Source organism: Gobius niger (genome assembly GCF_951799975.1).
Source record: "Gobius niger genome assembly, chromosome: 15".
NCBI lineage: Eukaryota > Metazoa > Chordata > Actinopteri > Gobiiformes > Gobiidae > Gobius > Gobius niger.
In genome coordinates, this window is record NC_136866.1 from 21,719,682 (window position 1) to 21,742,295 (window position 22,614).

Genomic DNA, 22,614 nt, shown 5'->3' on the forward strand with positions numbered 1-22,614 from the left:
GGGCCGCAGGGGGGCAGGGGGCCTTATTTTAGGACCCAAGAATGATTGGCTTGTTGTTCCTGAGTGACACGGGACGGGCCTCCGGCCTGACGAGTCCCCGTACCACACACAAAGACGCGACCTGTGTGCGATACAGCACGACACTGCAGGCGAAGAGTTGCTAGATAGATGATGGAATGGATACCGCTGAACTGCATGGGTTTTGTGGCGCAGTCATTCTAAAGTGGGGACATTAACACTATATGACCGGGTGCCGGAGAGACGGATATGGCCTGCTATCAGAGCGAAGACGTGGGCGTGTCACATGGTGCTTGCTTTAGATTTGCATGGATCATAGTCACTGAAGACATTTGAGTTTTTTTAAATCAAGTGTGCAAAAATAAATTATGTGCTTCATAGTGCATTATACAAAGTGTTAGCCCTTATGTGAAAGTGTAGTGGAAGAAGAAACGGTTTGGGACACACAAACATTGAAGGGGGAAGTGGGAAAACAGCATTTGTGGACATGTTGCAGGAAATCTACCATTGCCTGTATTACAGTTTAAGAGCCCCAAATCTGATGTTATGCAAACAACAGAATTCTGCGTGACTAAAAACATGTGTTAATGAATCTGCTGCTTATCCACTTTTACATGTGCTACACATCTTGCACAAAAGCAAACTCTTGGTAAATGACCCCCAGGACTTCCAAATTAGAATCCTGGCTAAGTCGCAAAGCATAGCATAGCATAGCATAGCATAGCATAGCATAGCATAGCATAGCATAGCATAGCATAGCATAGCATAGCATAGGTAATTTGAATTGCCATAATTAGTAAAAAGTCTAGTGAATATGTCTAGACTTGAATAGGGATGGGCATTTATTCTTTTATTTTTAGTCCTTGCCCCACAAAGTAGGTTAAGGTGGACTATACTAAGGTGTAATCAACCCTATTGTACATGTTTTGGTTTGTTTTTGAGGAGTAACTGGTGCACCCATGTAACCAACGCAAACCCAATGAGATTCAGCATAGAATGAATGGAACTCAAAACATTACATCATAGTTAAACACTCCCAACAAGTGCTTATGATAATTGAGACAAAAAAAAAGGTTTGCATAGATTTTTCAGAAAAACAAGAAGCCAAAGTACAAACAGCCGTCTGCCATGTTGATCCACCGTAACCCACTTGCCACAGTCTTTTCTCCGTGTCTGTTTTTTAGCTGCCGTTTCAACATGTCATCGCCACAGGGCTCAGAGTAACACGAAGCACTGTTTAGTGTATCAGTTTTACTTGTAATAGCTATTATTATCTAAGTGGAGTATGTTGATTTATAGTTAACATCAGACGGACATAAATACACACCTTGTAGAGTGGCCAAGCATCTCGTGGTAACACCGGATACACCATGACTCTCGAACCAAAGCCAAGAGATATCACTGCTTTCTTTATCTGTCGCTCTGATGCAGGATCAGGACGGCTAATTCAGACACGAAAGGGGCAAAAGGAGACACTAGTTTCTATCAATCATATGTGAATACACACTTGAAGAACCCAGTTTGGGGCAGCCTGTTAGACGCTCAACGTTTAGTGATCGGGAAAGATCCATGGACAGGAGAATCTCAAAAGATTTGCCAAGTTTGTATTTTTAGCTCTAATTCTTCAGAAGATATACAAGACACACAAACTTTAAGACTCATGTCAAAGTAAACCTAATAACAGTGGAAAGAACAACATTAGTTTTTACTCAAGCATATTGATGCTTCATAAGAAACAACTCCAAGAAATAAAGCCACACACCAAAGTCACCACCAAAAGTTCAGACTCTCTATTTCGTTGGATCGCCTTAAGCGTAAACGATTTTGCCACATTTCCATTCAGCGCAGCATTCATTTTAAGCCATGATCCTTGAATTGTCATCTTGGAACCTGTGCCATCAAGGAAATAAAAACAAATCCACTAATTGAATAACCTGGTCAGTCAGTAATAACGTTGATGAACCTAGACATGACCAACTCTAGAAACAACAGACTCAGAACATTAAATGAGCACAACCTGACTCCACTTGGAACTGGAAGGATATGTGATCAAAAAGACCTTGCCAAATGAACATGCTGAATAAATGATTGAAGAATGATTAAAACATTCTTCATGTTGATGAACCAAGACGAACCAAGACATTCCAAGACGAACCAAGATGAGCCAAGACATTCTTCAAGTTGATGAACCAAGACATGACCAACTCTAGCAACCCCAGACTCAGAACATTAAATGTTGAATGTTGAATGAATGATTGAAGAAAGATTAAAACACAGAAGGCGAACTGCGGGTGCCGTGCTTGTTGAAAACGAAACAAGGCTGTTCACCATATTGCTCGCTCTATTCCAAACAGCACACAGTTCTCCCTGGGGCCGATCGGCAGAGCTCCACAGCAGTCAGCATTTCCATAGAGGCCGCGGTGTGGTTTTAGCGTCCCGTGTGATTGACGCAGGCATATTAGCATGCGGGCCGACAACAGGGGCACGTGGTTGGCCCGGGGCAGGGGGGGTTGTGGCTGCGGTGCGTGAGCTGGCATAGGCCTGTCCACTCTCAGGTGAGGTCACTCGGCTCTGACGGACGGTTTGGCAAAGTCGCAAGCAACTGTCGGCAGCTCACAGCCTTGTTTGTATGTGATGATCTGCGGATTAGAATTACAAATAGCGATTTAGAATAACTTCCCTCCGAAATGCATGCAAAGCCTCGAGGGGAATACAAGTTTTCCAACAAGAATAAGGAATAGGGCGAGAAATATGTTGTTCTTTGTTACCAGGAAAAGAAGCGATTTGGTACATGGACAGATAAAGTTTCCTGTTGAGAAACACGCAGATAAACTCAAAAAACTTGTGATGAAGATGAGATTTAAACACACAACCTTCAAAAACTCAGTGCAATGTTATTCTTTGATTTGCCACTCAAATTGCCAATGCTGAAGGCATAGGAAAAGGGGAAGCGATGTTTGAATCTTACATGTGTACAGAGCAAGTAGGCTAGTCCGGGAAACCATTGGGTATTTGTTAGCCTGCTCAACGTATTTTTCCTATAACCATTAGCATTTAGCCACCAAACATCACAAATTATGAACGATCCAGATGTTTTTGGATGTTGTCAACCCCTTGGCCACATTAAGGTGAGAAGAAATCATGAATAAAGATACAGATGTGTCTTCTGAGCTAGGGTTGGGCGATGTTCCCTTAATTGGCCGTTGACGATGTTTACAGTGAACCATAGTGATGGACGATGATATCGTCCATTTCTCATTATAAGCATTTTTTTAAAAGACATTTACATAGCCCATATATATGCTACATATTACTGTTTATGTTAGGAAAATGTGAGATTGCAGGATAAATGGATCTAAACTAAACATGATCTGAACAGAGTCATGGAACACGATTTTTGCAAAAGAAATGTGTTACTCGTGCGTAAAGTCTGAGAGGAGAACGACTTATTGAGAGCGTCAACTCCTTAATACCAAGGGTCTTATCACACTAATACAAATGTCAATCGGAGCTTATTATTTGCATTTGCTCAGTTTTAACGTAATGTTTAAGAAACAGTGGGTGAACGGGACAATATTTAGAAGTTTGCGTCGTAGCTTACGTTTTTGAAGCTGCTCCACGCGCCGCCCGGTCCGTGAGCTCGTAACTTCGTACCTCCTGCACCGCGCCTCTTCCTCCCCTGTCTCTCTCCTCTGTGAGAATATTCCAAACCCATGCGCGCTCAGCTAGCTCCGATGTGAGAGCCATCTCGTCATTTTAAAACGGTTTAAGTTTCCGTACGAGGCAAAGCAAAGCAAAACCACGCGCTGTTAAACTCTGACCTGCAGAGAGAGAGAGAGCCGCGCGCGTCATAAATAGAGCAGCGCTGCGTCTTTACTTTAATAATTACGGCAAACACATCATGGCTTCTGGCAGGCTACTAAAACTAGCGTGCATATTAGTTATATCCGTGATTTAATTTACAGTGCAATCCCTGCAAAGTTTGTAGGTTTACAAGGCCCACAGAAGACCAGTGCGTGTTTCTGACAGGAGGGGGCGTGGCATCACGATGGTGGCTCTCCATCGTGATGTTGCTCATCCATCACGATCGGCACAACCCTATTCTGAGCTAAATGTTAAATGTCCTATATCATGCAAAATCGACTTTTTGGAGCTTTTAGCCATGTTGTTATGCTATTTCCTTATCAAAATCACCCCCAGAGTGATTTGTGGCTTCATTCATGCAGTTCTATACAATCCTCCTGAATCCTGCTCGCCCTCCTGGTAAACGACTGACTTGTGACACTCTGACCTATTTTACATCATATCAATCAAAACGCGTGTTAGCCATTTATGAAGCTGTGTTGCAAATGTTAACTCCTTTTAACTGCATTGTGAAGTAACTTCACTTATTGCTGTAATATTTATATTTCTAGTATAGCTAAAGTCATATGAGCGGAGAGAGGGGGGGAGTTAACTGAATCACAGTGCCTTGTCTTCCGGGTTTGAAAAATAGCCCCGGAAAATGCTGATATTTCTCACAAAAAAAGAGTACTCCATGGTGGTAGAGGTACAATATATCATATAAATGCCTATACTTTACTTTGGAATGGCTAAAATAGCATGATACAGATCCTTTATATTATATTCAGTTCAGTTTCTGTTTTTTGTTGGGTCAGAAACACACAGAGTAGCCACTAAAGCTTATAATATGGTAAGGATAGCCAAACCACAGAAATTATGTAAATGTCATGAAACAGACAATGGCTAGTTGAGACGTTCGTTCAATAATGCAAATGTTGTCCATTGTGTGCTTCGGTTAAGACATGTCACCTTTCCTTCACTGGTAAGTCAGCACACTGAGAGTGTAAATAAGCCAGGTGGCACAGTGGTTTTCTCTCTCACCTCACAACAAGAAGCTATTCTCAGGCTTTTCTTAGCAGTATTTGCAAGACAATGTAAAGTAGGGTCACTATATATTTCCATTGATACTCCATACTGTACAAATGGGGAATTTGATGTCACAGCAGGTTTTAGATTGGTTTAGTAGGTGCACCTGTGCCTTGCTGCTGGTGGCGTTGGGTCGGGGGCGAGGGCAGTGGGGGGTTTAGCTGGTGACAAGTGCAGGGGGGGACTGCTGCATGCTGGGATGTTGCAGGCTCAGCTCAGATATGCCTGCGTGACCTGTTAATGGCCCGCCGGGTATTCGATGACAGTTGCAAGAATCCCCAGCTTAGGGTGTCCTTTACAGCCGTTAAATCTTTGTCATCAAATCTGTTTCTCCGGCCTGATTTATGGCTCACCGTGGGGGGGCTGCTTTCCCGGTACCCCGAGTTCAGTTAGACGCCCATTGAACTCCGATCTACCGACATAGTTCACGGGTGTTGAGAAATAATTATGACCAAATACTTTCCTGTAATCTTCATATGTCAGCAGGCTGATCAGGGTTGTCCACGTCGGAGGCAGAATGTGACACTATGTCCTTATGCAAGACCGTGAGCAGCGCCAAAACGAAAGAAGAAGCCATCCACGTCTTATAAATGCCTATCAGAACTTTAACTGTGCGATCAGCGGGCCCGTCCTCTGAGGGACCTCATGCTGAAGCAAAAGCGGTACAGTTATTCACAGCTGCTTCACTATGACAGCTTTAGGGGTTGACTGCTTTTCGGGAACTTAAATTAACACTTGACCTAAACACCTGCTCAGCATCAAGGGTAAAGGGAAAAGAGGAAATCTCCACAGAGTGAGAATCATTGTCTCAAAATTAAACACATTCCAACATATAATTAGCAAGGTCATTGGTCATGAAAAGTGATCTTGAAAAACTAATGCTTTTGCGGAACACACTCCTCCGTAGCCTGTCCCCGGTCTTTTGCTGTACGATTTTTAATTTATTTATTTTTTTCACATGAAAGTGGTAGCTAATTTAACCAAATGTTAAGCCCCCACTACTGTATACTGCAACATCTTGAAACATGAAAATAGCTTTATTAGCATTAGCTGAAAACGGCTAATTGGCTAAAGCTAATGCTGTGCTAGCTGCTGCGATTAGCTTACAGGTGGCAACCTTTTTGGTCTTGCCTACCATAGATATCATATAATAAAGGCTAGATGTCTCGTACACACTGCTGGCCAATGGAGGGCGATGTCCGCACACGGCGGCCATCTTTCCACAGGGAGCTCACTCACTCGTAACATTGTGTTTTATGGGGCATGTACTTTTTAAATAGCCACAACTTGCTAAATTTTCTACAGATTTTCAAACAGTTTCGTTTGTTATAAACGTCAGAGATGTACGTGTGACACTGCATACATATGAACATAATCAACATGTTCAAGCATTCAGAATTATAGCCAAGTTAATAATGTTTGTAAGAAACCAAACTGTTTGGAAATCCGTCACGATTTCAGCGAGATAAGAGGATTTGTGTTCGTGCTGATCACTCACTTACTTGAGCTCGCCCGAAAGCTTCCCTGTGGCAAGATGGCCGCCAGTTATGCCGGAAGTGACTCCGCCTTAAGACATCTAGCCTTAATTAGGTGATAGCTATGTCGCCTACCCCTTGAGTCGTTGAGGCTCCAAGTACCCCCGACCTCAATGATCCTGCCAGAATTTTAACATTGTGATCAACTAAACTTCGATTATTCCATATTTAGTGGAGTGCTAGGTTACTAATACTCTCAAAGTCAATTTGTGACGATTTCAAATAAGTGTTCTTTGAAAGTAACATTTAAATTCTACCTGGTTTCACCTTTGTTTTTTTACTAAAGCTTGATGATGATGTAGGCCACTAAAAATGGTCTTCAAGCTGCTGAAAAATAGAGTGTAAGTGTCGGCAAACTTCAGTATGGTTGTAGTTTTCCGCTATCTGTCAAAGCTACACACACACAAAACGTCCATTTAAGCAATTTACATCAAGAATAGGGAAGTGTGGGAGGCAACCTGGGAGCTAGAAACGAGTTGTGGAAACAGCTAGCAGTTTATTCTCAACTAGCTCCAGCTTTATGGTTTGTAAGAGGGAGAATACTGTATGTGTAGTGCTCTTACGCAAACTTAACCCAAACACTTCCTTTCTTTTCTATTGTCTCCTTACATCCAAACAAATCTTTCAGAGTTAACATCTCAATCACAAAAGACCAATTTCGCGAACACTTTTTAAATAAGTCTTTCCGGGCAGGGGTCAGGAGAAGTCAGAGCATGAGCGACGAGGTCAAGGCTTTGCGTGTGGGCGGCAGTGTGTATTTTGTGTGCCTATATTGAACAAAAATAGTGCCCCTTCCCCGGCCTCTGCACTGGGACTCTGTACGTGTGTGTGTGTGCGCCCCAGCCTTTGCTTCGTGCTCATTTATAGCCGGGCAGCCCATCCATCTTAATAGCGGAGAGAAGTGCAAAGAGTCGATGAAACAGCAGACATGATCACTATGCGCTCGATGGGTGCGGAGAAAAGGAGGAGCGAAAGGCGAGAGGATACGGCGGAGGAGGAGGGGGAGGACCCGGCTGAGGAGCGCTGCTGTCAGGGGGAGCGAAAGTTGCAGAGAGGGGAAGAGGGATGGGCTGAGAAAGAGTGAGGTCGAGAGACGCTTATCCCGCGAGGTGATAATAATGATGTGATCCGGTCTCCGGTGTCGCCGGCGCCGCCACGTGAACAGAGGCCGAGGGGGAGCGAGGAAGTCTTTCCATGTAGCTAACAGTCCATAAGGCTTACGTGTCTCGGTTGAGAGGTGAAATGTTCTCAACTAAAAACTTTTTACATGTTTGCTTTGTTGTTTTCATAGAATCACCAATAGAAGCTCATTCATTAACAGTCCCCTAACATAGCAAGTTAGATACAAAATGTTGACAAGAAGATCAAAAAGACCTAATAATGAAAAAGTAGATATAAATAAATGGAAAGATGACTATGTCTAACTCTTATGGTCATTTAACAGAGTTGGGTGGCGTAGCCAAAATGTTTACTCAAGAGAGATTAACGTTACTTTGAACTAATTTGACTCAAGTACAAGTTAAAAAAAAGGACTTGTAGAAAGTGTTGCTTGAGTACTGTGAGTAACTGAGTAACTGATTGAGTATAAAAGCCTGATAATAATGTGAAAATCCTATATCCTATAATTTCCTATAAGAAAATACCAGAAAAACGTATGAATAAATAAATCAATATTTCTGGAAAAAAGGGGTCACAAAGCCCACACTCTACATTTTATATCAACAACAGTGGCACAAGTATCTATTTTTCATAGGCAAGTAAAAGTAAAGATAGTTCCGAATTATATAACTACTCTAATAAGTATTTTCTCCTATGTAACTAAGCAGGCTACTATCTCTGCATTTGAAGATAACATGGTAAATGGACTCAACTTATATAAGGTTTCTCTACCTTTATCAGGCCCAAAGTGCTTTACAGGAAAGGAACCAGTCAACCATTCACTCTCTCATTCATACACCAATGTATGCAGGCACTTGAGATACAGGAGCATACGATATGTAACAAAATACAGATGAACGTTTGATGTTATTTGGATATCCTTGCGTTTATTCAGTACTAGCATTAACCTGAAGGTCGGTGATTTGGTTATTTTTTTTTTATGGTTTTGATGTTTGGTTTGGCCTTGTTGGGATATTGGGCTATACAAAAAGAACTGGATTGGATTACTCTTTGTTATTGTGTAGACATAGACATGTAGAATTAACGACCTTTCTGACTATTCCCAAGTTTCAAGTGAACTCTCAAGCACTATGAAATGACCGCGGTGAGGTGACTGAGGTGACTTTCCATTGCCCTCTCTCTACCGCATGCGTTCTCTTTGTATCACGTGTTGGCCCCTTCCGAATGCGCCGTTGTGGCCACCCTGAACCTGCTCTGGAATGGACCAGAGTGTGTTCTGGATGCGCTTCTGTGTGTGTGTGTTTGTGCGTACGCCGGGGGTTAGCGGGAGGAACCGCGAGGTGGGGAATGGACGCTGAATATTTGGCGCAGTGCTGTGAGACCGTGCTGACACAGAACCCAGCTTCTTCACACAACAACGGAGCTGTCACCCTCCCGGGCACGAGGCGCAAAAGAGGGTCAGTGTTTACACTCACGAGGCCCTGTTTGCCAGCCAACACCCAGCCTTATCACAAGGTGCGCAATAGGACTCTGGTGGCTGAACAATGTAAAGGATCTGTGCCTAGAGTTAGCACGTAAATATTAAATTACACCACGTTCCAAATTATTATTATTAGAATGCCTTGGTCTAGGTATGAAAATCTTTGATATTTCATGAAAGATCAAGCATAATCATCGTACTGTTAAGAGATTTGTATCTGATTCAGAGAACACACAGGTCTGTGCAGATAAAGGCAGTGAGGACGGTTTCTGCCAGACAAATACATCAGATTAAGAGAACAGCTGCTACAAAGCAACACACAGGTATTTGAAGCTGCTGGTGCCTCTGGAGTCTCGCGAACATCAAGGTTTAGGACCCTCCAGAGGCTGCGGTTGTGCATAAACCCCAGAAATACACAAAGACTCATTTTCAAACAGTCTTGTTCACTTATGAGTGCCGTGTAACCCTGGATGGTCAGATGGATGGAGTAGTGGATGGTTGGGGAAGGGCCACAATGTCCCAACAAGGCTGCGACATCAGCAAAGAGATGGCAGAGTCATGTTTTGGGCCAGAATCATGGGGAGAGAGATGGTCGGCCCCTAGAGGCTCCCTGAAGGTGAGAACATGACCTGAGTTTCTGACTGACCACTTTCTTCTATGGTACAAAAAGAAGACCTAACATAATCATCTTCATGCATGACAACGCACCATGTCATGCTGTAAAGAATACCTCTGCATCACTGGCTGCTATGGGCATAAAAGGAGAGAAACTCATGATGTGGACCCCATCCTCCCCAGACCTCAACCCTATTATGAACCTTTGGAGCCTCAGGGAGGCAGTTTTCATCCAAACAGCAGCTCTGGGAGGCTATTCTGACATCCTTCAAAGAAACCCAAGCAGAAACTCCACAAACTCACAAGTTTAATGGATTTAAGAATTTTGACGCTGCTCAAATAATTGTCCTATGTTAAAATGTAACTTGACCTGTTTTTGGTTGAAATAACTTTTGATGTCCAAACTCTCCCAACACATTTCTAAGATCCCAGTTGTTCACATTCTTCAGTGATTTGGTACTACTGCTTTTCACTTATTAAACATAACAAAAGCAGACATACTTATTCAATGACTGTATTTTATTAACATTTTTCTAAAGGCCCTGGCACTCTGGGGTATCAGATTTTTTTTTTTTGTCCTTGCCAAAAAGTAAACAGACCCGAAACGTAATGTAATGCAATCTTGATTCATAAAACAGTCCGTGTCAAAAGTAGTTTACACCATATTGACAGATTTCCTTCAGTCTTTAGCTTGCCCCGTGTTTGTATGCACAGGGTGAAGAGTAAACAAAAGTTGAACTGTAAAGTACGTGTCATAGCCATTCGACTCCTTTTGTTTTTCCTGTCATTTTCTTTCTGTTCTATTTCTGCATGTACTCTCTTCCATTCTGCTTTTTCAGCTCCCGTGTCTTTACCCCCAGTGTTTATTTCTCTCTCTCCCGCTTTTGTTTAGCTCTCGTATCAGGCTGTCCTTGTCTATAGGTGGGCAAAGTAGTGCTTTTTTTCTCAACACTGTTACTCCAGGTCATCTACAATAAACTTTCTTTCAACCTCTTTGTAGAAGGTTCATACTGTCTTCTTAGGTTAAGTCTATCACAGTTTTGTTTCTTATAGTAAGACAGAAGGTTTAGTTTACCTGCTTGACTAGTTTCAATCACTTCCTGTGATCTTCCTCAACCTAATGTTATATTTTGTTCATCTTTATTGACATTTTCTTAGGTTTATGTATCTTTGAATGCCTTATATTTTGACTGATCACATACAGTATGTCTTTCAGGCTTCTTCAATCATACTACGTTTTAAGTGTTCTCACATGGGTACATTTTTTGGATGGTCACCCCTGGTCCTGTCCCCCCTGTGCGTCTCTGTCCCTCTGTCCCGGCCCTCCCCCAGGGCCGGGACATAAATCGCGCGCTCGTTGGCTGTTGAAGTGTGAGGAATGGCAGATCCGACGCGTTCTCACAGCTGTTGCAAGTCCAGTTCCCGGGTTCACCGCACCGCAATGCCCTCTGCCGCGCTCGCTGGCTCCCAAAACCTGAAGGCAAAATATACAAAACACCAATGGCTTTTAAATATTTGAACCGCGTTTGATGTGCTCCTGATTTATAGCGCGCAATCGCCCGGCGAGAGAAAACATGCCATGCAAGGGCGAGATCTATCATGGATTGGTTTGGAGGGCACGGCACAGTTGTGTGGCATTCGAATACAATAGGACAAATGGTTTCTTTACTTGGAAACAATAATGACAAATGAGTATTATACAGAGCTCATGTGTCCACATCAAGCACAGACTGACTCATGAGTTTCTCGTCAGAAATAGTACATTGCAAAAAAAGACCATAAAGAAATATACTAGTAGGCTGTGTTTTTATAAATAAATTCAATGAAAATCTGAAAAACATTATGAATATTTTAATAACTGTAGTTGGGACTAGCAGGAACAATCACAGCCATTGTAGCATTGTAAAATCCAAGCAATTATCTCATTACGGGAGTGACAAATACATGCACCCTTGCATCAACCAGGGCCGGCCCTAGCCAATTTGGTGCCCTAGGTAAGATTGGGCCTTTGTGCCCCCCCTCACCCAACAGAAATATTAAATTAATAAAAAACTTCTTACCCACTGCCCAACCCGAGTGCATTTTTCCAGTTCGGTATTAGCCAAATCTAAAAGCTTCTCAAATGGAGAGCAACAGTGTAACGCCTCATTTGAAAGCTAAGACCAAAGTGATCGTAACCTTGTTGTCACATTGTTGAAGCATTTGTGTGTTTTTGTTTTTTTACGCTTTTTATTGCATTTTCGCCACGTTTTTGTGGCTTTTTTTGTCATGTCTTCACCTTTTTTTATCGTTATTTTGATTTTTTTTTAGCTTTTAGGTTTTGGGTAAAGCCAAACTGGAGAAAATTAAGATGTTAATTTATATAAATTTTTTCCTACTGTATATTCTAACAGTTTTATTCTGATGTACATCTACAACTTTTCACTGCGAGGTTGCACAGCTTCCTGGAATGTGGGAGACTCATTTTAAAGTGGGAAATCTCTAGTTTCTGACAAAGGAGGCACAAGTCTTGATCTCTTTCTGTTTAAAAGATGTGTCCAGTTATGTCAACAATGTTGTAGATGGCGGGGCATAGACCTCATAGGGTTAAAAATTCATGTCGCCCCCTCTAGCAGATGCCCAGGGCTTCAACTTCAGCTTGTCTCAATAGAAAAGTTGCTGATTTAGTGCTAATTTTGTACTTTTAGGGTCGCTATGTTTTTACTTCTACTTGAATTAAAGTAACCTTTCTCTTACATGAGTATTGGCTCCTCTGACCATCTCAGCTAAAAACTGACAACTGACCATGTGTCTCCTCATGAATACCTTAAGCATAACGATCTTTCTTGCCCAACAATGCCCTCCCATGTTTTTCATATGAAAGACAGTGACACCAGACCAACCTGCTGCTGCATAATGACAGCTATTTCCTCTGAATCCCTTGTCTACATCCACAAACGCACACACAGCGCCTGTCTCTGTCATGTCGTCTGCCTGTCCCGTCTGTGGTGTGGAAAGCTTCGTTTATTTGCTTTCTTAATACAAGCTGACCCCAGTCCCCTCCGCGTTAGCCCGTGAGTGTGAATTTGAGTGTGCGTGTAGGTCCAAAGAGCACTCTCCCATGACAGCTACATCAGCGAGCCCGGGCCGCTTGTCGAAAGAAGGCCCGAGAAAGTCCACGCTCACACACACACACGTATCGGACATGTCCAAAAACACAGGAATGTTTGTGTGTGTTTAAGTCTCGGGGAAATCTTCAGCATGTGTTGGATGAATCCCCGGAGTTTCGGGGCCGAGCTCGGATTGGCGGACGCCGCGGAGGAGTTTGTTTCCACAGTGACGGAGCTGTCACCGCCCACTACCACCCAGAAAGAGCCGTCAATCACGGCGCCGTTTGACCCATCATTAGGCCACGTTCAGACAGCAGGTCTTAAAGCTCAATTCAGTTTTTTCACATTTCTAATTAAATGTGACTTGTATGAACTGAAGATTGAAAATCTTGTTGGGTGCTGATCCTGTAATGGAGGAAATTTCAAATGTTAAATCCATTAAATCCATTCTCACACAAATCTCAATGCTATTTTCCAATTTACAGTCTGTCGTATTTTGCACCTGTCATGACAAATGACCCTCTGAGCCTCTTACTCCCTGTTTAACCGGGCGCATTTTCTCTAGTTCAGCGTTACCCAAATCTAAAAGCCTCTCAGCTGCAGAGCAACAGTGTAATACCTCATTTGAAAGCTAATGCCAACAAGACTTATTGTAACTTTTTGTTGCTTGGTCATCACTTTTTTCCGTTGCTTTTTTGCCATGTTTTTGTCACATTTTTACTCTGTTATTCTTGCTTTTCCTTCATGTATTTATGGCTCTTTTGTCGCATTTTTGTTGCATTTTCGTCTTTGCTTTTGTCTCCATGTTTCAAGAACCTTTTAGATTTGGGAAAATGTGCTGGGATAATGTGGGGGTTAAGAGTTTAGTATACATTAGTATTGCAACAAAAACCTATTGTTGTCCCTAAGCCCTAGTATGTTTTCATCACATGTACATTATTGACTTTTTAATGTCTTTGTTTGTCTTGTTTTACTCTGTATTGACCCTTGTGTGTTTTATTTTATAACAGCACTCTGTTTCTGTCTTGTGTTTCTTACTGTATGTGTATGAACAGAGATGCTATTTTGGACTATGCCTTTTGGGTGGCATGTCTGCATCATTGGAGTCCAGATTGTGAGGTGAGTGGCTTCACTGATCATAAGGACATTTTCCTTCTCACTCCTGTCTACTATTGCAGAATGACTTTTGAAACTCAAATCTAGGTAGTTCATAGTGTAATGGAAAGATTAGACGCAGGGATTTGGTTCACTTTGGGCTGCTGTAAATTAGGGCAAACATTCTGCATTTTGTTAATATCTGCTTAAGCGTTCTTAGCTCAAAATGAAACTGCTCCTGTTGCGATGTCACGTGATGTCACCTATTTAAATCTGCCACTTCTCTTGGGTTGACTGCATGTGCTAACAGACTCGCCGTAGGTAATTGGAATCATTTAATCTGTATTATCGATGCTAATCCGTGTCCTTGTCTGGCCGTCACACTCGCGAGCAGCTCCTCCCTGGAGGGCTACAGTAACTCTCCCCCTGGCTTGCCCTGGTGACTACAGTAATGCCTGGTCACTGTAACCCATTGATCGATTTGACCGATCAAAATCCACCATCAATACTCCCCCATCTGCCTCTGTTCGAAGAAATCCAAAGGCAAACAAGACGACTCAGCCCCACAAACAGATTAGTGAGGACGCGGCAGCCACAACAAGCATTTATGCTGTCTTTAAACAAACAGGGAAAACAAGGCCCAAAGCCACACGCATGGCTCCACAGTATGAAGTGGTCATTAAAGCACTGGAGCCGGATGTCGAGGTGACCTTTCTCTTTTTAGGCGCGACCCCGACAGATGACCCAGGAGAGGGATTAGGCCTGATATGCCCAATTAACCCCCTGCACACTGCCCAGTGCAACAGTGGGGGCCAGCACCACTGATAAACAGAGTGCTTACAGGTAAAATCTTACTTTAGAGAACGTTTGTTAAAGGGATATTTCAGGATTTTTGACATAGGGCCTCAGTTCCTTGTTATACAGAGTGTTGTTGATTTCTGGAGATATTATTTTTTTAATTCATGCAGTCCTTATATTTGAAGAGTTTAGTGGTGCTAGGCAAGTGCTAGGCTAGCGCATGTCTATGGTAACTAGTAGCCTGCATTAAAAACAGTCTGACCCAAGCACAGTGCACCTGAGGCAAATCACTTATAACACCAGACTACCGATATAAATGTCTGTGTTGACTGAATAATTTTTGAAATATTACCATTTTGCATTTAAAAGAACTTATATTTGAGCAGCATCAGCTTCCTGGTTGTAAACTACGTAGCGGCGGAGTGATCTGCTAGGTTACCGGATCTACAGTAGTTTGTTTACCTGCAGCTTTCTACAAATCAGATATGGCAACGTTTGGAGGACTACCCGATGATTTTGAAGCGGTTTTTAATGCAGGCTACTAGATACCATAGGCATGTGCTAGCCCGGCACTAGCCTAGCACCACTAAACTCTACAAATATAAGGACAGCATGAATTAAAGAAAAAATAAATATCTCCAGAAATCAACAACACTTTGGAAAACTAGGAAATGAGGCCCTATGTCAAAAAAATCCTTTTACCCTATAAGGTATAATTGCAGGTCATTATAAACATGGAAAGGGATCACCAGTCAAATGAACACATTTTGCTTGCTGGTTAGAACAAGATTTTCAGATTCATATTGAACGTAGTGTAGTTATTTCTTGAGACGGCAAAAACTGGTACCGGCAGCTCCGGTGGTGGATAATCCCAAAGAAGCCCAAACAAGTGTATTTTGACTGTGAGGCCTCCAGAAAAGGAAGTGGAGCTTGGATTACCACACGTTTTCAAACCTTGCATCCGCACTGAGGTCTGAAGAAATGTGGAACAAGCTTTCAAGGTAAGAAAATAGCATTGTTCGCAATCAGCATATATCGCAAATAATGCCGGGTAATCTACGTGTAAAACAATATTGAGTCAGGTGTAGTGGCTCGATGAAAGCTTTTTTATCTTCGAGGGGCCTTGGGAGGGACATAAAGATGTACGCAGCTGTGATTGCATGCTAGCACGACCGGGCACAGTATGTTTGGTATCCCGGTTTGGGTTCAAGTGACGCAACTCGATACACGGCTACCAAACAGTGGCGTAGATCGAAGCGCTGTTTACACGGTCGCCCGGCAACCTCTTCGTCAGCTTTTGCGTTTTAATTGGCTGCAGTAAATGCCAACGCTACTCCTGTGTTTTATTTAGAAGGCTTGTGTTGCAGTACTTATCTTTAGATTTACATGACACATGCTAACTTCCATCCTGTTCGCACCTTCTTCACTTCTGTGTCCGTGTAAAATGAAACGTCAGCTGTGTCAGTGATTTAGAATGTGCGTTATTATATCTGTGAACTTATTGCCTGTCTTAAGAAACCTAGACGGCTCATGGTAAATATATTAGCTATATATATTTAGCTACACTGCTAACTTCAGCAAACTTGAAAGCTGGCGTCTAATGAAGGGAAGGCTGGCGTCAGGGTTGCCAGATCTCAGCAGCCAAACACAAAAATATCTGAAATGTACTCTACTTGTTCCAAGAGCCCATGTGCTCCTCTGATGATGCTAAAAATTGAACTGAAAAAGCATCTCAGCTTTTTTCACCCACGGTAAACCTTAAAAAGTCTCTCCAAATTTGCGGTTTAACCGTGGTCCTGGTAACCAGGGTTGGTGTTTTGATCCCACACTGTCGTTTACCCAAAATACTTGTGTATATAATCTTTCAAATTCCAGACATTTGGTGTTGTTTCATGACCAGTTTTTAAAGCAGTACTAAGTAACTTGTTTACCTTAATAATTCCTTTCCGTAGTCCCTCTGGGGGTCATACAAGTGTTGATGGGATGATTGGGGGGTCTTTCATCTCTCCATGGTGTCTCTGGCCAGAAAATCACAATTGCAACTTTGCTGCCTACGGGTCGGAGGCCCCAATACACAATATCTCCATTGTGTAATTGGATGTATAATATCCCTCTCTCCCTTTGTCTTTTCTGTCAGCATAGTATTTACTCTCACGGACAATTAATGAGTTAAAAACTGCAACATGCTACGACACCTGCAGTGGCGCTTATGGCCTCTAGGGGTATGAGTTACTTAGTACTGCTTAAAACTGAAATTTTGCTACAGATTGGTCCATTCCTTATGTTTTTTTGTAAGATGCACAGGATCAATACGACATATTTTGATACCATTTACCTAAATTTCACAATCGATACCAATGTGAAAGAACAGTAATATAAAATAAAACCCGCCTGAACCGAGCACATTTTCTCCAGTTTGGCATTACCCAAATCTAGTGACCAAGTGACCAAAAATTCTGGAACTGGAGCCAACGACACTAGTCTTGGTTTTGATTGGTATCAATTGTAAAGTGTAAAAGCACATTCCCAGTTTCAAGCAGAAGCCTCAAATTTCAATGCTTTCGAGCTATTTACACAAGATCAAACAGTTACTATCTTTGATCATCTAAATCTGAATAATCTATTTACGCAGGCGTTCAATGGATTTACTCTCACACATGTCTTGCGTCTGTGCCTCTTCCTGGTGGATACCTCCTCAGAGCTGAACCTCCTCCAGCTGTGTCACTGCGATAACTGATCCCACTTTTATATCTCTGTGCTGGTAATGTACCGCAGGAGCCTGGTCTGGCGGTGCGAGAGTGCGATTGTGTGAACTATCTACCAAGGCCAGTGTGTGCCACGCAGGTGTGAAGGTGCAAAGAAACCCCACATGTAATCCTTATGAGCGCAAGTGAGACCTTTTGTATCCGGGGGTGTTTTGTGACAGGGATTATGCGGGGGAGACTAACTAGCTGTGTGCCAGATCTAGGGCATGTCAAGTTCTGTATAATCGAATTGTATCAGGATTAGGACCAAATGAAATTGAATTTAGCACATTTTAGATTCAACATACATTTTTGATTTAGGCTGTGATATACAGTATAAAGCATAGTTTGAAATTGGGGAGAAATTTGATAATATGTGGCGTGTTGAAGACGAACTCACGGTGCAAATGTATACTACTCTCTTTGCATATGTGATGCAGCTGTACTCCTAAGCCACAGGGCAGCTCTGGGTCACAGCTCTAAAGTTTTTTTTTTTTTTTTCCTTCTAGAGTTAGAATGATACAGAAAGTCAGGTCATTCCTGAGGGCAGGCAACATGGTCTGGATGGGGGAGGGCACAGGGGGGTAGCTGATTATTACAGGCGTCCAGAGAGCCGGACAGATGGTTAGACATTGGTCAGAGTTACACAGCAAAAGGCTATAAAAGAGCTATGGGAAAACCATGTGTGCATCACCTTGTAGCACACACAGGCTCGCACGTGCACATGGGGCTTTGGTTGAGTGATATGTGGAAGTTATTTGAAGAAAAGAAGCTAAATATTGTAGAAATGTCCTTTTCAAAGTGTTTAGTTAAATATGTCGAAGGTGTTCCACAAGGTTCTACACTCGGACCATTGTTATTGTTATTATATTATGGTTTCATGAGCTATTTCTATTCTATTACCATGATATTACTGTGCTGCAAAGTATGTGCAACCCATTGTGAGAAATCTTAACGGATCGTGAAGTATTTATTTGCCTAACTTTACAACAAAGCCAGCCTTTCATCCGCAGGTCATAAAGAAAGCGAAAACAACCGCGTGTAGCATCAACAAAGTGTCTTCCCGGGCTCTGCTGTCAGCGCCCTCAGGATCCGGGTGACGCATCAGTTCAGTGGAGCCACATTCAGGCGCCAGGGCCCACACCAATCTCCTCAGCCATCTCTGCCTCTCTCTCTGTGTCCCGTAGCCGCTCCCAATTCTTTCCAATCGCGCCCAGTGTAAACTCACCGCTTCAGCCAGGCGTAGCTATCCTGGTGTCCATCTTCACGGAGAGCACAACGCGAGGTGGGAAAGGTGGCGTTGTCTCTTTTATGTGTGAAACTGTGAGGAGGCCACTCTCTTTGGTTCTGCTCTGTTAGAACATGTGTAAGTTTGATAAATAAGTTTGTTTGGGTGCCCATATTTATAAAGTCTTTCACGGTGCTGTTACATTCAGGGGATAAGAATGACTCACATAAAAGATGTAGCTGGAAACAAGATTTGTGAGAACCTTTTTAAAATAAACTTACCCAGACAAACCCAGAGACATATTTTGCTTTGTGTAGCTTTGAGTAATTCTCCAAACTCTGGGCATTTGTTCTACAAGTGCTCCCTTTAGTGCTATAATTACCTGAATTGTGCATTACTATGGTGCCATGGGATAGCTAGCATGTCGCTCACTAAATAATATGGCTTTTTTCACCATGGTTAATTCCCCCTGTTGCCAGTAGAGGATGCTAATGATGTATACAGCAGATGTATAACCGTGTTAATCAAGTGTAAACTTAATTTAAACGGTAGGTTAAAGCTCTTTGCAGGTGTTTGGTAATAACTTATAACATACAGTACATCTTGTCATCATGTTACACATGTTACAACGGCCGGAGGGGGCCATTCTGTATGGTGCTCCCACCATGTCTGCGTAGGTTTCTTTCCCCTACCACTAAAAACAAGTATAATTGGCCAGAATGAAAGAGAGTGTTTTCCCATTTGAGTGAGTGGTTGTTGGTGGTCAGATGGGCCAATGGCGCAGATTGGCAGCCTTGCTTCCAATCTACCCTAATGGTCAACAATAGTAGCTTACCACCACTGAGTATACTGACTTACTTACTTAGGGCTCCTGCAAAGGGTAGGGGGGCGTCCCTTCTCTGTGCGTTGAGTCTACCAAATGAACCAGTTGTTTCCAGTGCTGACGGTCTTGTGCCAGCTGCTCTGCGTCCTCCATAGTAATTCCGTGTTGTTAGAGGTCTCCCGCATTGATTTCGAGCCATCGGGTGCGGGGTTTTCCTCGTGGTCGCCTCCAGCCAGCAGCACGCGGGTCAAACTTGAGAATGGCTCTAGTCGGATGGTGAGGAGGGAGGCGGAGAACATGGCCGAACCAGACGGCACGATGAAGCGCTGCCAGGCAGGTTGCCCTGAGCTGGCACGTGCGGGGCTCTACGCACCTCGTTGGATGTTCTCATGGGTCTGGCCTTGCCATGGCGAGGGGGCTTGCATGTTCCAGTGACCCTGGAGAGCGATACCCTGTCAGGTAGGTAAGCAAATAGAACAAATTAGGTTACATAATGAGAAATAATAATAATAATACAGATAAATTAATACACAACCTAAGGCAAGTATTTTGACACAAGATTCTGTATCATAATGTTTTTGTCTAAGCAGCTTTCTTCACCGTTACAGAGCGTGAAGTGGGCGTTATAGCCACATCTCAAAATGAAATACAGTTCTCTCAGGGGAGCGCGGTCATGGCCACACTACCATACACGCTAAAGCATACTAACATTATGCCTGCATCTGTGCAAACATCCATAATTGTAAAGATAGTCAAAGACTCTCATGGCAATATTTCAATTATGTCAAACTCTAAGATTGGAGCAGCAGACTGATGTTTTCTGCACTTCCAGCTAGCAACCTTAGCTAAACATGTTTGATTTCTTTTCTACACTGCAGCAGCAACAGTGTGTGTGGGATCTGAAGACAGTGGAATTATGGGGGCCAAAGTTCAAGGCGAGGAGCACTCCGCACTGTGCCGCTTGCATGTATGTGTGTACGCAGGCGCTGTGGAGGCGACGAAACCAGCTCGATGGGGAGGCCGCGCGGCACGCACCATCGAGCCTGTGATGGAAGGTGTTCACGAGGAATTTAGATTAGCACCGAGAGAAAACAAACTGGACCACAGGAAGACGATGAAAGGAACGTCGCTGTCTTCCAGAAAATATGGTGTGTGTGTGTGTGTGTGAGGTCAAGGAGTGATTTACAGTCGGTGCTGAAGAAATTAACGTATTCTCCTGGTCGGACATTTTTGTGGTTGTGATGCCACTTAAATCAAACACATGGCACTGCAGCTTCCTCTTATGTCTGCACAAATCTCTTATTTAAAGATTTTTGTCACGGGAGCTTTTTTAGGCAAAACAGTTTAGTGTGAAAGGGGGCGGCGAGTTGGGAGAAACATTCATCGTCATTGAAGTGTCCAGAATATGTGCAACCTAACACTCAAGGGTATTGTGTAAAGCAGTGGTTCCCAACCATTTTTCCTGGAAACCCCCCCTGACGCGTGCTGTGGTCGGGACGCGCCCCCCCCCCAAAGCAAGAAAAAAAAACTGTGTCCCCCATGAATATATCAAAATGTGAGAATAATCGCAAATAAACCTAAACCTGTGTGTTTTTAACCATATTATTTGCTCAAATAATATCACTTATGACATGACCCTCTGACCAGGCAAAGCTCTGGGACCCCCCCTGCAATCCCAGGCGCCCCACTGGAGAGGTCCGCCCACCAGGTTGGGAACCACTGGGGTATAGCACAATATTACACACATGTTTAAAGGGGGATATTATGAAAAATTGTCTGGTTCTAGCTTGCATGAGAACAACATGCGAAAGAAGAAGCTTCAGGAGATAGAGGTGAAACATCCTAAACTCAAAAATACAGTCCAGACAATTATAATAATTATGATAATTATAATATAATAATTATGTATAATTTAAAAATGTTGATTTTTTTTATTTCCCAAAATCGAAAAAGCCTTAAAGTTTTGTCTTGTCTAGTTTATTTGCACCCAGTTCAGAAGCGTGGTGCAATTGTGCAACATAAACTAGTAATAACATAAATAACAAGTCTATGATGGCAAAAAGAGAACAAAAAATAAACAAGAATTAGCCAAGAGTCAATTGACATGTAATCTTTGCACTGCGTTGACTTTTTGATACCTGTTCTCTGTTTTTTCTTACTATTTATATTCTTTGCCCCCCTTTTTTCAGTTTTTATTATTCATTGTAAAAAAGAAAGCTCATGTATTATTACAGGATAATGTTTGCACATTGTCCTGTTCCTGCTCTATCTTATCTTACCTTATCTTAAACTAATATACAAAATATACACATACATGTCCCGACAAACAGGATGGTGGAAGACATTTTTCTTTCTTTGCTTTCTAGCTCAGTTCAGATTTACTTTTGGGCCTGGACAGTAATATATGTTGGTTGTACTTGGTGTGAAAATGTGTTATGCTCACAGTTCAAAAGTACGAAATGTGACCCAAAAATATAATGAACTCATGAACTTGAACTGTGGTCAATCAGCATGTGTCCCAAAATAGCATTATTGAGGTTAGCTTTTATTACTTTTATAAATGAGGGTCGTTAAATGTCTTCACTTTAGATACTGACGGAGGTATATTACAGTACTGGGAGTTTCACCGTATGAAACTTTGTGGGAATCTGAGACAGAACAAAAACTGCAGCGACCACAACTGTTATGGTTTAGCAGAGTTAATAGCGCATCGCCCAAACGCTCAGGTCATAACCTCTTGCCTGCGCACCATTTTATTTCAATTACAGCCGCAGAGCCCTGTACCCAGCGACTGTGCGTGTGTGGACTGAGGACGGTGTTTATTTGGTCATGGGACTAACAGCGGATGAGGAAGGTGTGGGTAAAAGTAGCGCAGGGACAGAAGTTCATGGTATGACTGAGAGCACAGGCAGAGGAGACTATGCTACATTGGCTTCAGGAGGCCGTGTCCTTCTGCAGCAGCGTCTCCTGCAGTGGCGCGGTCGTGGGAACTGCATGTTCAACTCTTGCTATTCTGAAATTGAAAATATGCTAAGAAGGTGTAGGCCAACTGCAGCCAACGGTCAAAATGCGGCCGTCTGAACAATGTGTGTTGACCCAAAAATCTTGTTGAATTGGTTCAGTTGCCATATACTGTAAATA